We start from the raw sequence: 12,000 nt of genomic DNA, 5'->3' as shown, positions 1-12,000 counted from the left end.
TCATTTAAAAACATACATGAACTCATCAAATTCAATCAACAAAATTCATGCAAACCCAAAAATGCAATGAGTTCATATAATATTCAAACTCAAAATCAAGAACTTTCAAAATTGATCCCAAAAAAAAAATCCAAATTCCCCAAGTAAGGATTAATTGAGCTCTAATTGTCAAATTAAAACCCAACTAAACCTTCAAAACTGAATCACAATTGACCTCTCATTTTTAAATTAAGGTCAAATTGAATTTCAATTTCACAAATTGATCCTCAATTAATTAGATTGAGTTTAATTGAACCTTAAACCCATCAAATCAAATATTAGTCAATTCCATATGCTACATTTTGAACTCAGTTCAATCTCGAACCTCTAATTGAGCACAAGTCTCTAATGTATTCAATACACACACACACAATCACCCACACACATGCACACACACAGGCGCACGCACACACACACACACACACACACAATCACACACACACACACACTCACACCCACACACAGTAAGACACATGCACACATACAGACATACACATGCACACACACTCACACCCACACACACGCATAGATACAGGCACACACACACAAAAACTCACACCCACACACAGTCACACAACCACGGACACACGCACACACGTTGAACCCTCACAATTTGCAGAAGAAGAAGAAGAACCTAGGAAGAGCTTTGGCAATGGCAGTGGGAGGAGCAGCTCAAGCAAGCAGGGACGGCGAAAGGAGCTCACGCGAGCAACGACGACAGGGAGGATGACCGAAAAGGATGCGCAGAAGGAAAGGAAGCTGAGGAAAGAGGAAAGGAGGGAGGAGGGAAAGGAGAGAGGGAGATTGGGCAAAAGGAGCAAGTTCTAGGGTTTTACAAAGTTAGTGTATTAGTGGCGGTTTTAAAACCATCACTAATACCTCAAAACCGTCACTAATAAGTAAGTAAATTGTTTTTATATTTTTTTTTTCTTGGAGGAAAAAAATAAAAAAAATAATAACAAGGACAATATTCTTTTGATTGTGTTTTCTTTCTTTATCGGTCATTATATGTTAAAAATAAAAAAAAAAATAGTAAGTTTAAATTTAAAAATTTAAAACTTAGTCAAGTTCATAATTAAAATTATATTTATTGATTTATTATGTATTTTACGGTTTTGGTTGTTGTTAATCATTGAATACCAAAAACAAATTTATTTTATTTATAATCTTTATTAATCAAGTTCGAATACTTAAGGATCGTGAATTTTAATATTAAAGGATGATGAAAATTTTGAAATCTAAATTTATATATATATATATATATATATATATATCAATCATTATTAATATTGGATAACTCATAAATAATGTAGTGTAAAATATTAAATTTTCTTTTGATCTTTCCTTAGTTCACAAAAAAAAAAAAAAAAAAAAATGCAATTGTTATCTCATTGTGTTGTTCTACAGGCTACTCAAGTTAAAGAAAGTAATATGGTGTAAAATGAGACACTTAAATGGCAAATATAAGAAATTAATGCTAGGTACGTGTATAGGTGGTAGCACGGAAGACTGCCACATATGGATAATTATACGTACTTTCTTCTGTATTTTGTAAGCAGGAGTTACAATTTGCTATTCCCATTTCCAGTGTCCCCATGTGCAATTTGCTCTTATCCCCCATGATCCTCCCCCCCCCCCCCTCCCCGCCCCCATTATATTATAATATTATATACTCATAATGTAATATATACATAATGTTCAATATATAGACCACACCTTCAGTATTGGTCTATACATAGTCATTCCAAAAGGTATGGACTTGAAAACAATCCCAGTCTATGGCCAGACATATAGATCTTTCCTTCAAATTTGAAAGATGATGCTACTATTAGGAAAAGTGAGAAAAGATCTTCATGACCTAATTCATTGAAGAAGCTAAAAATGAGTAATGCTCTAATGAAGCCTTTGCAGATCACTACAAAGTCTGTCTCAAAGAAACTGGAAAAATATTTTGTAAATGATGAAAGTGGGACTTCCTTGGGGGAAAAGCTATATAATATAATGTGTAATCTAGGGCTATGGTTCCATTAAATCTAGGACACGCTCTTCTCATTGTATTTTATCTTCACTCATCCAAATTCTCATTTATGGTGTCAATTTGTTTACTAGACAATATTAGCAACTATTTTTATCTGTCCACTACTATGAACATAGCCTCTCTTAACTTACTGGCCCTACTGAATTGTAATCATCTTCACTAGCAACCCACCCACGCATAGACATTTGAAGAAAGTGCATCATTTCTCTTTCGTGCATCCTATTCCTTTTTACTGTACGTGATCAACAGCTTCAAAAGATCTCTCAAACTCTATTGCGTTAATTTTTAAAAAATCAATCCAATTATTGCATAACTTCATCACATCTTCCCTGGTCTGTACACGGTCATTCAAAATTTATGGATTTGAAAAGGTTTAAATTTAAAGAATCTTTTCAACCAATATTCACTATCAATTACAACTCTTTCATTTTTTCTCATCCATTATGTTAAGAACAATCCTAGTTCATGGCCAGACATATAGATCTTTCCTTCAGATTTGAAAAGGGTTGCTTCTATTAGGAAAAGTGATAAAAGATCTTTAGGACCCAATTCATTGAAGAAGCTACAAATGAGTAATGCTTCCATGAAGCCTAATTTGCATAATACTACAAAGTTTGTCTCAAAGAAACTGGAAAAATATTCGATCCGCAGATGATAAAAGTGGGACTTCCTTGGGGGAAAAGCTATATATATATATATATATATATATATATATATATATATATAATATGATGTGTAAGGGCTCTAGTCTCATTAAACCTAGGACATGCTTTTCTCATTGTATTTTATTTTGAACTCATCTAGATTCTCATTTGTTGTGCATCCTGGCCACTTAGATTACCTAGAACATGCTAATGGGGCTCGCATGCATGTTTTTCTAGCACGTCAATTGAGGTGATTCCTTGGTCATCTTTGTATCTGTGAGAAGGCCTAACTTTTAGGTTTGGATTATCTATAAGCTAATCTACTTGTTTTCCCGATCAACAAATGCATTATTAGTGGTAGGACTAATATAAGACTATTAGTGACGATTTAATAAATTTGTTGCTAATAATACACTATTAGTGACGGTTTTATAAATCGTCACTAATAACCGACTATTAGGATGGTTATTCGAAACCGTCACTAATATAGTTAAATAAATTGTGTTTATATTTTTTAAATAAAAATCACTATTAGGAACGGTTTAATAAGTTCGTCGCTAATAATAGGCTTTTACTAATGGTTCTAATAAACCAGCACTAATATAGCTAAATTTTCCTAGCCAACAAATGCATTATTTCTCATGGTTTCACAAACTGTTACTAATACCAGAATATTAGTGACGATTTCCATAAACCGTCACTAATATAGTTAAATAAATTATTTTTATATTTTTTAAATAAAAAATTCTATTAGTGACGGTTTAACAAATTCTTCACTAATAATGAACTATTAGTGACGATTTACATAAATCATCAACAATATCGTTGACTTTTCCTCGTTAACAAATACATTATTAGTGATGGTTTAATAATCTATTAATCATACTATACTATTTGTGATGGTTCAAGAAAACTGTTACTACTAATGCATTATTAGTGAGGGTTTCTAAGAACCGTCACTAATATCGTTGACTTTTTCTCAATCAACATGCGTTATTAGTAACGGCTCATCGAACCGTGACTAATATAATACTATTAGTGACGATTAAATAACCATGACTAATAAGTGTCTTTTTGTGGCGCCTATCAATTCGTCATTAATACCCCAAGAAATGTCGCTAATATTTTCCAAGGATAGTTTTCGTGCGAAAAGTGGTTTCCCACAATGAATTGAGCGGGAGAGCTGGTTTTAGTGACGCAATATTAGTGACGGGTTTTAATTTTGTCGCTAAAAGTACCTTATTAGTGACGGTTTTCAAAACTGTCACTAATACTCACGCTAGTAGTAATGATTTTTAAAAACCGTCACTAATAAGTTACTTTTAGTGACGAAATTGAATTCATCACTAATACATTTGTCACTAAAAACCAAGTTTTCTGTAGTGACAATATTAAACCAAACTACACAATATTAACAATACTTACAGCAAATATATGTTTAGCCACAAGATAGTTAAAGCATTAACTTGAATAAGAGATAAACCAACACAATAATATTCCAGCAGATTAAATCAATATTATATCCGTAACTACAGTAGATTTTAATCAATAAGGGTATTCATAGCATTCACAACTAAAAGTAATTATGCTTAACTAGACAATATTAACAACATACACAACAATTCAATATCAATATGAATATGCTTAAATAATAAATAGTTAAGGTAGAGAGGAATACCAGATTTTTTAAGAGGTTCGGCGACCGTGCCTATGTCCTTGCCTCAAACAACTTGCTATGAGAATTTCACTATCCCTCCACCAATAGGTGGAGAAGCCTCTCTCTTTTAGTAGGCGGAGATACCTTTTTACAAACCTCCTTCATGTAGTTGGAGTTACCTTTCTCCTTTGCTTGGACGAAGCACCCCACTCCTTCACCAGGCAGAGTTGCCTCCTTCCTTTAGTTAGGTGGAGTTACCTCTCAAGTGAAAACACCCTTATGATTGTTACAACAATTCAACACTAGAACCATCAATTTACAACAATTGTAGCAGTAGAGCTTATACTCAAACAAACTCTTTGAATAGAGTATAAGTACATAATAAAATCTAATGCGCTCTTAGAATGATCTTACTATGAAGCTTGAAGAGATTGGGCTAGGTTTTCTGGGTTTTGAAAGCTTTGAACTTGAAAAAACAACTCAGAAAACAAGTTTAAGAAAGAACGGCGCAAGACATAATTTTTCAATGTAAACCAAGATTTTTAGTGTCTAAAACATGATTAGGGTTGGCTATTTATATGTAGGCTTGAATTATAGCCATTTGTGTGTGTTTTGGTAACAATATATTTGAGAATCAAAAATATTTTTGGCCATTTGCGAAACTTATCGCAGCACTTCGGTCAATTGAACTAGCAGTTCGGTCGCCTGAACCAACTGTATCTGGAGTTTTAACAATGGCAATAGCCATTTAATCAACTAAACCTGTCGTTCGATTGCTCGAAATCTCTGGAACTAGACCAGTTTGTTCAGACTCCTGCATTCAGTCGACTGAGCACTAGCCTCAGGCACCCGAACATCCTAAAATTCAATTTTCCTTTAAATTTTGATTCAAAAAATGATTTTTAACCTTTTGAAATAATATTTGGACTTTGTAAAAATATTTTCCAAGTCTTTAAAAGGTATCTAGGTTCAAGTAATTAACCTAAGAGCTTCATAACAAAAACCAACTAAAATGTACTTTCACGAAACCTAGTTTACAATACACATGATAAACTAACTAGGTTTTCATATCTTTAAGCTCGATCTTCATCCAAGCTTTTCTTCAATAGCCACCTTTCATTTACTTTTGCTCTTCATGGCTTTCCATTATTGATCGGTGCAAAACTGCAAGTGCACAATATCGTAATTTTATATTAAAGTGATGAGAAAAGTATCGTCCTCAAGGATTGGTGACTTACTTTTTCCAAGTACCAAAATTATACTAATATTGACTTTATTTAAAAAAGAAGTTAACATTTTTTTGTGAGTGCAAATTGAAAAAAAAAAATCACTCTAAAGAAAATATTCAAAGGAAAATAAAACTGTTTGCCAAGTATCAATTTAATGAGAAAGAAAACTTCTAGGAAATCGATTTCACCTATTCTCTTGCTATGCTTTACTCATCTAACTAATTGGAATTAATTTTCTCCATTTGTTAGAAAACCTCAAATTCATCCAAAAGCCTTTTTCGATAGTCAATTGGAAACTATTATTGTTCATCATTCAACACAATAGTATGCAAATTAATAAAACAAGAACGCAATAAGACCCACAATTTTAATACTACATAGGTTCATACAAGTCTCTCGATCTCTATATTTACCTATGCCAAAATATCCAAGATCTATCCTATAATTCCTTCTTTCGATAGCAAATCATAGGATTGAAATCATTTAACTAATGGCCAATTAATCAAAAGCAATAAGCTCAGAATAAATTAGTCAAATAGACAAGCAGACATAGTTTGAAACCAGATTACATTGTTTTCCTAGAAATAAGAAAATTAGTTCATGTTGAAAATAAAATTCCACATAAACGAATTCACCATATTTTCTTTTCTCATGGGAATGGAAGAAGAAATCACACACAGCCCCAGCCGTCGTGTGCTACATTCATGTTTCAAGAAAACACTAAGAACTGTTGCCCCTTGCTGTGAAGAAAAACACTGAGAACTGTTGCCCCTTGAAGCTAAAAAGAAAGCCTCTCCTTTTCTTTTCCCTGCTGCGCGCATGCACCAACCACCAAAAAGAAGTCTCACTACCTCCCAAGGCCTCCTACCAAGAAGCCCTTTTCCAAAAAAACAAAACAAAACAAAACAAAAACAAAACCCTTTTTTTTTTTTTTCAAAATGTCCCCTAGCCATATTAATTGGACCCTGGCCGCCTCCTTTAACCAGCTAAACCCACTTACTCCTTGTGTTGCATGGCCGAGTTACATCAGATGGCCCGACCTCTTTTTTTTTTTCATTTTGCTCCAGTGCCTCCTCACAGGCCCATCTCTCTTTTAATTTCCAAAGCCCACATCTGCCATCTCTCACTTTGCCTTGTTCAATTTCCAACTCACTTGTTGAGGCCCATTCACAAACAGGCTTGCTCCAAGGGACCACACGGCCACATGCATGCCCAGCCCACGTGCATGGCTTATCTTCATGCTCTCACACGGCTAATTTTTCTTCTTCTCTATTCTTCAAATCTACAATAAAATTAAATGACAACAGTGAGACCTAAAATCAACAAAAATTAAATAAAATTTGGCCAAAGTTTAAAGTTAAGAAGTGTTAATTTATTCTAATATATGACAGTCATCAAACACCCCCAAACTTAAAACTTTGTTTGTCCTCAAACAAAAGAAAATAAAATAAAAGACAACTAAAGACAATATCAACTGGACCCCATAGAGAAGTATCATCACTCACCAAGCCATGATCTGAATTTAAATTTCATCACTAGTATCTTACTCTTTTAACATCAAAGATGGCAGGAAAATCAATCAAAAATTTAGCAATTTGTCAAGCAAGAGTTAGGTGTTTACTTCAACCTAAGGCTAGGACCTTGAGTGTGTGTGTGCTATTGTCAGTTTAACTCCAAACCACTAGAAAATTCAGATAACAGTAGAACATTGAAACCAGAAGAATTCTCTCAAAACTTAACCCCATGAGTCCAATTTTTAGAAATCCTCTCCACTAATGTAGTCAAACGGCAAAATCAGAGATCAAAAGGTCTTTAATCAAGGTTGTAATGATAGGCCACTGGGTGAGGGCTATGAAAGAAATGGATAAGGAAAATTAAAGCAAATTGGGAAAAATACTTGGTGGAAAGAACAATCAAAGAGATATCCCCAGGCTTCAAACCATAACTCTCTCTCAACAATATGCTCATACTGATGATAATATTGTTGTTGTAACCGAAGAAGTAGTATCAAGTACACCTTTAACAAAATTTGAAGTGATCCATACTCCACTTATTGAGTCTTCTCTTTTTCTTTTTCTTCTTCTTCTTCTTCTTCTTCTTCTTTTTTTTTTTTTTTGAAGAAAAGTTCCTCTTTAAATGTAAATTTCCACCAAAGTATTTTCTCAAAATGTATAGGTAAATATATGGTTTTTTAGGCTTAGATGGGAATAATTTATGTAGTTAAAGAAAAAATAAAGGCTTATGTAATATGAGGCTCAAGGGGGTTGACTATGGAAATACACCATGCAATGATGGCATGATAATTAGGACGGCTAGGAAAGCTTTTTTTTTTTTTTTTGTTATGACAAAAAATTTGCCTAGATCATTTTTTTTCATATTTGGTATCAACTAGGATTTCCCCTCAAGGATTCATCAACGGATTCTAAAGCAAAGCAAGATTGAACTTCTCTGACCCAATCAATTCTACTCATTCTCTTTACAAGCAAAATGGAATAGAGAAAAAAATGACTATGTGTGCAATTATGTTCAATGAAAAAGATTTAGATCAAGGTACTCACAAAACTTAGCTTGACATAAAAGAAAGTTTTGAAATTTTTTCTCAATCCCATCCTTAATCACAAATTTCAGAGTCATAGAGAATTCAATCATACTCAAATACATGCTTGGTAAAGAGAATCCAAAAACTCAAGACTTATAAAATCACAAGTAAAGAAAAAAAATCATAAGAAAAATAAACATGACCCATAATCAAGAAGACCAAATCACACCCCTAAACTTAAACTAAACAATGTCCTCAATGTAATTCGAAAGTGAGAAAGATTGAAGAAAAGAAAGGAGCTTCCTTGGTTTCTTGGTGAATCAGCCGAAGAATTAAATTTTTAGCTCTTTATTCGTGCTAAATAAACCTACATCAAAAATCCAAATTATTCAAAAATGAATAACTAAACAAATAAAGTAGTAAAAATAAAAGAATAAATGAAAGAAAACTCTTTGGGTTGCCTCCCATAAACGCTTGTTTTTGCGTCTCCAGTTAGACTTTTAAATCTTCATCAATTAGGATCTCCAAGAGGAATGAATGCACAGTTCCTCTCCCCTTGTTCTCCATAATAGTGCTTTAATGTCTGACCATTAACTTTGAATAAAGTATCTGTCTTGTCCTTCAAGTCTATTGCTCCAAAAGGGAAAATTTTGTCAATTGTATAAGGACATGTCCATCTTGACCTTAATTTGCCCTGGAAGAGTTTTAATATTGAGTTGAAGAGTAAAACCTGCTATCTTGGAGCAAACTCACGCCTAAGAATTTGTTTGTTATGCCACTTCTTTGTCCATTCTTTGTAGATTTTCGCATTTTCATACACATCACCCAAGAATGCATAACGAAGATGCTCGAGTAATTGCTTCCACTCTGGAGTTATAGGTTGCTGCATCTTTTCTTTAGAAATTACAGAATCCGTCTTTACTACTATAGGTTCTAGCCTCCCCACTTCATTGCTAAGTGTTGTAATTTGCTGCAAGGATCGTTCTAGGTGATCATATGGTACATCTTCTTGAAAGGTTTCTTCTATGCACTACTGAATGACATCTTCCCGAAAGCAAGTGCTTGGATCTTCTGGAAATTTCATTGCTTAGAAGATGTTGAACATAACCTCTTCTTTGTCCACTTTCAAAGTTAACTCACCCTTTTGAAGATCAATTAAAGCCCTTCTAGTGGCCAAGAATGGTCGGCCAAGAATTAATGGGACTTCTTGGTCTTCTCCATATCTAACACCACAAAATCAGCAGGAAAAATGAATTTGTCCACCTTTACCAATGTGTCTTTTATGATTCCACGTGGATACTTGATGGATTGGTCTACTAGTTGCAAAGAAATGGTTCCAAGTCCCAATTTCCTGTAAATAGAAAGTGGCATAAGATTAATGCTAGCACCAAGATCACATAAAACTTTATCAAAAAATGAATTTCCAATAGTGCAAGGCAAAGTGAAGCTCCCCAAATCTTTTAATTTTTTAGGCAATTTCTTTTGAAGAATAGCACTACACTTTTCAATAAGTTTCCCTATTTCGAACTCCTCCAACCTTCTTTTCTTGGAAATGACGTCCTTCAGAAATTTGACATTGTTTGACATTTGTTCCAAGGCATCTGCAAAAGGAATATTTATGTGAATTTTCTTAAAAATATCCAAAAACGTAGAAAATTTCTTATCAATTGCTTATCTAATTTTTTTTTAAACATTGAGGATAAGGAAGTGGAGTAGAGAGAATGGGAGGATTATCAGGAAATGAAATTGCTAGAGGCGTATCTGTCTCTCTTGGTGTATCATCCACAATCTCATCTTCTTCCACTTTATTCTTGCTTTGGCCATTATTTTTAGTTGTATGGGTGGACATGGTTTCCTTTGCTGGTGACTTCTTAATTTCTCTTCCACTCCTAAGTGTGATGGCCTCGCATTGTTCCTTTGGATTCACTTCTTTGTTGCTAGGAAAAGTTTCTCTTTGTTGGGCATTTATGGTTATGGCTAGTTGCCCAATTTGCATTTCAAGATTCTTCATGGCGGCTCCCATATTGACACAATGAGTCTCAATGTTATCCAACTGTGAATCTGTCTTTTTAAACCTTGCTTTTGTCTCCTCAACAAAGGATATCATGGCATCCTAAAGTGACATCTTCTTCTCACTTTCTTGACTATCAAATCCCAAAGGAGGTTGCAGCACATTCTTTGTATTCCTATAAGACAATTTCTCATGATTTCGAAGCCTTGGATGGTAATATTGTGGCATAGGATTACCACGACAGTTGTAGTTCTGATTATTGATGTAATAAACCTATTCTTGACTCGCTTCATTGCTCGGATATGTCCTACTTGTAGCTGCCACATATTCTGCACTTTGTGGTATCCTTTGGGTTGTCAAAACTGAAATTTAATGTGATAGAGAATCAACTTGAGCTGAAAGGGCAGCAAACGACTCCAAGTCATGAATCCCAACAACTTTCTTAGCCATACTTCTTTTAGTTGGCCATTGATAGTTATTTAAGGTCATTTCTTCCAAAAGATAAGTAGCACCCTCAGGTGTCTTTGACATCAAAGTTCCCCCAAACGCAGCATCAACTAAAGTCCGAGTTTGCCCATTTAACCCATTATAGAATATATGAATCTACAACCAATTCAGCAATCCATGTTGTGGGTAGCATCGAATCAAATCTTTATACCTTTCCCATGCTTTATAGAGTGACTCAAAATCATTTTGCTTGAATTGACCAATATCACTCTTGAGTTGGGCTATTTTTTTCTGGTGGAAAGAATTTTGCAAGAACCTTTTCTGCCATGTCCTGCCAACTAGTGATACTTCTCGGTTGTAGAGATTGTAGCCAACCTCTTGCCTTGTCCCTTAAAGAAAAAGGGAACAGTCTCAGTCTAATGGCATCTTCAGTAACACCATTGATCTTTACAGTCTCGCAAATCTCCAGAAACATCACTAAATGAATATTGGGATCATCAAGTGGTGATATGCTAAATTGGGCTTGTTGCGCCTTACTGATCAATGTGGGTTTGAGCTCAAAGTTGTTGGCATTAATGGTCTGGCGTCTAATACCTGAGTATTGTCATTCACAACTAGCCCTACATAATCCTTCAAGGTGCATGGTTGCACATTCTATTGTCTGTTCTTTATGGCTAGTACCTTTTTCTTTCTTAGTGCTCTGAGAGTTCTTTCAATCTCCGGATCAAAAGGAGTAATGTCACGGGTTCTAGCATGGCACAACCAACATAAAAAGCACACCTGAAATAAAAATAAATAAATAAATAAAATAAAATTTCAAATTAAAATCAAGATTACTTTGTATCGATATTGACAAAAATAAGAAGAAATCAATCTCCAGCAACGGCGCCAAAAACTTGATCGATGCAAAACTGCAAGTGCATAGTATTGTAGTTTTATAGTAAAGTGATGAGAAGGGTATCGTCCTCAGGGATTGGTGACTTACTTTTGCCAAGTACCAAAATTATACTAATCTTAACTTTATTAGGAAAAGAAATTAAATTTTTTTTGTGAGTGTAAATTGAAATAAAATCACTTTAAAGAAAATATTCAAAGGAAAATAAAACTGTTTGCTAAGTATCAAATTAATGAGAAAGAAAACTTCTAGGAAATCAATTTCACCTAGTCTCTCACTATGCTTTACTCATCTAACTAATAGGAATTAATTTTTTTTGTTTGTTAGCAAATCTCAAATTCATCCACAAGCTTCTTTCGATAGTCAATTGAAAACTATTCTTATTCATCATTCAACACAAGAGTATGCAAATTAATAAAACAAGAATGCAATAAGACCCACAATTTTAATACTACATAGGTTTATACAAGTCTCTCGATCTCTATATTTACCTATGCCGCA

General features: G+C 34.0%; 1 non-coding gene across 1 annotated transcript; it reads left to right on the top strand.

Annotated features, from left to right (window-relative positions):
• The first annotated feature begins 10,776 nt into the window (after positions 1–10,776).
• LOC131147360 (small nucleolar RNA R71) lies at positions 10,777–10,883 on the top strand. The gene has a single exon (XR_009134747.1). It is a non-coding gene; the product is annotated as a small nucleolar RNA R71 (small nucleolar RNA).
• The last annotated feature ends 1,117 nt before the right edge of the window (positions 10,884–12,000 follow it).

This window comes from Malania oleifera, chromosome 1 (genome assembly GCF_029873635.1).
Source record: "Malania oleifera isolate guangnan ecotype guangnan chromosome 1, ASM2987363v1, whole genome shotgun sequence".
NCBI classification, from domain to species: Eukaryota; Viridiplantae; Streptophyta; class Magnoliopsida; order Santalales; family Ximeniaceae; genus Malania; species Malania oleifera.
Note: the sequence above shows the minus strand (reverse complement) of the source record. Positions and strands in the feature narration are given on the sequence as shown.